The sequence below is a fragment of the Hyla sarda genome, unplaced genomic scaffold (genome assembly GCF_029499605.1).
Source record: "Hyla sarda isolate aHylSar1 unplaced genomic scaffold, aHylSar1.hap1 scaffold_1390, whole genome shotgun sequence".
In the NCBI taxonomy this organism is placed as follows: Eukaryota; Metazoa; Chordata; class Amphibia; order Anura; family Hylidae; genus Hyla; species Hyla sarda.
Genome location: NW_026608019.1, coordinates 20001 through 25000, shown reverse-complemented (window position 1 = coordinate 25000; position 5000 = coordinate 20001). Strand labels below are relative to the sequence as shown.

The 5000-nt window shown below is 41.5% G+C and overlaps 2 pseudogenes; both read right to left on the bottom strand.

Moving 5' to 3' along the window:
- Positions 1 to 2302: 2302 nt before the first annotated feature.
- Positions 2303 to 2405, bottom strand: LOC130306724 (U2 spliceosomal RNA; annotated as a pseudogene).
- A 1492-nt stretch (positions 2406 to 3897) lies between these two features.
- Positions 3898 to 4000, bottom strand: LOC130306725 (U2 spliceosomal RNA; annotated as a pseudogene).
- Positions 4001 to 5000: the final 1000 nt, after the last annotated feature.

Here is a 5000-nt window from a genome sequence, read left to right as displayed (position 1 = left end):
TTTCTTTTAAATATATATATATATATATATATATATATATATATATATACATATATAGAGAGAGAGAGATGGAAATACTTTTTTAAACATGTTTTCACCTTTTTTTTTAACCTTCTTTTTTTCTTCTCTCCATGTTTTCCTTCTTTCCTCCTTTTTTCCTATGCTGCTGCTTCTTATTTTTCTTCTTTTTCAGACCCTATCATTGCACTATTGCTTATTCAATACCACCAGCAGATGGAGACACTATATTACAACATTAGTTGTGAGCAGCAGTTTGTACAAACAAATGCCTCATAGCTGATGTCCTATCCATTATTGCAATGGATGGTTGGCTGGCAACATTTGTTTTTATTATTCCAATACCACAGTACCAATGCATGGTCAATCAACAGCAATGACACCCCCATGTCAATTAACAAGATTCAGCACCCACTACCTGAAAGACAGCTACCTATCATCTCATGTCCAACCTGCACAGGTGTGCTGGTTGCTGAGCTTATTCAATTAAAGAGGACATTCAGCAGCAGCAGTCCTGTGCCTGGTCGCTGCAACAGGGGCCAGACACAAGCGGCACCACCTATTGTCTTTTGCCTGCAGTAGGGGCCCACTGGACTAGCCAGCAAGCAGCTGCAGCAGTAAATAAACAGGTAATCTTTCTTTCCAACACTAAACCCTGGTGGTGCACTTAATATATGCTACCAGATAGGGGACATATCAGATAGTAAACTGATATAAACAGACACCACATTTGATACCAGCCAAAAGGAAGAATGAGAAGTGATAACTGTGAAAGGGGAGGAACCAACGCTGTCCCCTTCACATGCACCATCACTACTTGTAGGAAGGTAGGCTGGCTGGCACCCTCCCATACACACTCTGGCTGGGTGGCAGTCACCCACCAGTACACACAGCAGGCCCTAAACCCATATCATTATTGCTAAGCAGGAAGATGGGAGTCCATTTCACTCTGATGGACCATTTTTAAATGCAATCCATAACCTGGCTTTGGCAGGAACCCTTCTTACTCCTCCTACTTGCATTTGATACTGGGTTTAGGATCTGCATAGGAAACACACACACACACACACACACACACACACACACACAAGCACACACTTACCTGTGTTGCCTGCTGACGCCTCCTTGGCTGTCCCCAAACGGTATAAAACCAACAGCCACGGGAAGCTGTAAGGATAGAGGACATACCTGCATCCTATTGGACTCACTTGTCTTGGTTAAATCCAGCTTATTTGAAAACTTATGGTGCTGCTGCTTCTGATCATGGCAGTGCTGCTTCTGACAAGGCTGTTCTTTGGTGGGCCTAGGTGACATCACAATCTCCATGGTTACATACACAACAAAGGTCAGATGTTGTTTACACCTGGCCATGCCAGTGGTATTGAGTAGCATATCACAGTGCTAAGGGTCCTGGATGCAACAATCTTTCAATGGGGAATAGCCGCACTGAGTTTGTCAAGTGCACCCATGTTTGCAACTCCAACAATACACACATATGTATGTATGTATGTATGTTGTATGTATGTATGTATGTATGTATGTGTATCTATCTATCTATCTCTTTCTCTCTCTCTATATGTATATATATATATATATATATATAATTTTTTTTCTTTTAAATATATATATATATATATATATATATATATATATATATATATACATATATAGAGAGAGAGAGAGATGGAAATACTTTTTTAAACATGTTTTCACCTTTTTTTTACCTTCTTTTTTTCTTCTCTCCATGTTTTCCTTCTTTCCTCCTTTTTTCCTATGCTGCTGCTTCTTATTTTACTCCTTTTTCAGACCCTATCATTGCACTATTGCTTATTCAATACCACCAGCAGATGGAGACACTATATTACAACATTAGTCGTGAGCAGCAGTTTGTACAAACAAATGCCTCATAGCTGATGTCCTATCCATTATTGCAATGGATGGCTGGCTGGCAACATTTGTTTTAATTATTCCAATACCACAGTACCAATGCATGGTCAATCAACAGCAATGACACCCCCATGTCAATTAACAAGATTCAGCACCCACTACCTGAAAGACAGCTACCTATCATGTCATGTCCAACCTGCACAGGTGTGCTGGTTGCTGAGCTTATTCAATTAAAGAGGACATTCAGCAGCAGCAGTCCTGTGCCTGGTCGCTCCAACAGGGGCCAGACACAAGCGGCACCACCTATTGTCTTTTGCCTGCAGTAGGGGCCCACTGGACTAGCCAGCAAGCAGCTGCAGCAAATAAACAGGTAATCTTTCTTTCCAACACTGAACCCTGGTGGTGCATTTAATATATGCTACCAGATAGGGGACATATCAGATATTAAACTGATATAAACAGACACCACAATTGATACCAGCCAAAAGGAAGAATGAGAAGTGATAACTGTGAAAGGGGAGGAACCAACGCTGTCCCCTTCACATGCACCATCACTACTTGTAGGAAGGGAGGCTGGCTGGCAGCCTCCCATACACACTCTGGCTGGGTGGCAGTCACCCACCAGTACACACAGCAGACCCTAAACCCATATCATTATTGCTAAGCAGGAAGATGGGAGTCCATTTCACTCTGATGGACCATTTTTAAATGCAATCCATAACCTGGCTTTGGCAGGAACCCTTCTTACTCCTCCTACTTGCATTTGATACTGGGTTTAGGATCTGCATAGGAAACACACACACACACACACACACACACAAGCACACACTTACCTGTGTTGCCTGCTGACGCCTCCTTGGCTGTCCCCAAACGGTATAAAACCAACAGCCACGGGAAGCTGTAAGGATAGAGGACATACCTGCATCCTATTGGACTCACTTGTCTTGGATAAATTCAGCTTATTTGAAAACCTATGGATCTGCTGCTTCTGCTCATGGCAGTGCTGCTTCTGACAAGGCTGTTCTTTGGTGGGCCTAGGTGACATCACAATCTCCATGGTTACATACACAACAAAGGTCAGATGTTGTTTACACCTGGCCATGCCAGTGGTATTGAGTAGCATATCACAGTGCTAAGGGTCCTGGATGCAACAATCTTTCAATGGGGAATAGCCGCACTGAGTTTGTCAAGTGCACCCATGTTTGCAACTCCAACAATACACACATATGTATGTATGTATGTATGTATGTATGTATCTATGTATCTATCTATCTATCTATCTATCTATCTCTTTCTCTCTTTCTATATGTATATATATATATATATATAGAGAGAGAGAGAGAGAGAGAGAGAGAGAGAGAGAGAGAGAGAGAGAGAGAGAGAGAGATGGAAATACTTTTTTAAACATGTTTTCACCTTTTTTTTTAACCTTCTTTTTTTCTTCTCTCCCGGTTTTCCTTCTTTCCTCCTTTTTTCCTATGCTGCTGCTTCTTATTTTTCTTCTTTTTCAGACCCTATCATTGCACTATTGCTTATTCAATACCACCAGCAGATGGAGACACTATATTACAACATTAGTTGTGAGCAGCAGTTTGTACAAACAAATGCCTCATAGCTGATGTCCTATCCATTATTGCAATGGATGGTTGGCTGGCAACATTTGTTTTTATTATTCCAATACCACAGTACCAATGCATGGTCAATCAACAGCAATGACACCCCCATGTCAATTAACAAGATTCAGCACCCACTACCTGAAAGACAGCTACCTATCATGTCATGTCCAACCTGCTCAGGTGTGCTGGTTGCTGAGCTTATTCAATTAAAGAGGACATTCAGCAGCAGCAGTCCTGTGCCTGGTCGCTCCAACAGGGGCCAGACACAAGCGGCACCACCTATTGTCTTTTGCCTGCAGTAGGGGCCCACTGGACTAGCCAGCAAGCAGCTGCAGCAGTAAATAAACAGGTAATCTTTCTTTCCAACACTGAACCCTGGTGGTGCATTTAATATATGCTACCAGATAGGGGACATATCAGATATTAAACTGATATAAACAGACACCACATTTGATACCAGCCAAAAGGAAGAATGAGAAGTGATAACTGTGAAAGGGGAGGAACCAACGCTGTCCCCTTCACATGCACCATCACTACTTGTTGGAAGGTAGGCTGGCTGGCAGCCTCCCATACACACTCTGGCTGGGTGGCAGTCACCCACCAGTACACACAGCAGGCCCTAAACCCATATCGATATTGCTAAGCAGGAAGATGGGAGTCCATTTCACTCTGATGGACCATTTTTAAATGCAATCCATAACCTGGCTTTGGCAGGAACCCTTCTTACTCCTCCTACTTGCATTTGATACTGGGTTTAGGATCTGCATAGGAAACACACACACACACACACACACAAGCACACACTTACCTGTGTTGCCTGCTGACGCCTCCTTGGCTGTCCCCAAACGGTATAAAACCAACAGCCACGGGAAGCTGTAAGGATAGAGGACATACCTGCATCCTATTGGACTCACTTGTCTTGGTTAAATCCAGCTTATTTGAAAACTTATGGTGCTGCTGCTTCTGATCATGGCAGTGCTGCTTCTGACAAGGCTGTTCTTTGGTGGGCCTAGGTGACATCACAATCTCCATGGTTACATACACAACAAAGGTCAGATGTTGTTTACACCTGGCCATGCCAGTGGTATTGAGTAGCATATCACAGTGCTAAGGGTCCTGGATGCAACAATCTTTCAATGGGGAATAGCCGCACTGAGTTTGTCAAGTGCACCCATGTTTGCAACTCCAACAATACACACATATGTATGTATGTATGTATGTATGTATGTGTATCTATATCTATGTGTATCTATGTGTATCTATCTATATCTATCTATCTCTTTCACTCTCTCTTTATGTATATATATATATATATATATATATATATATATATTTTTTTTTTTTTTTCTTTTATATATATATATATATATATATATATATATATATACATACATATATAGAGAGAAAGAGAGATGGAAATACTTTTTTAAACATGTTTTCACCTTTTTTTTTAACCTTCTTTTTTTCTTCTCTCCATGT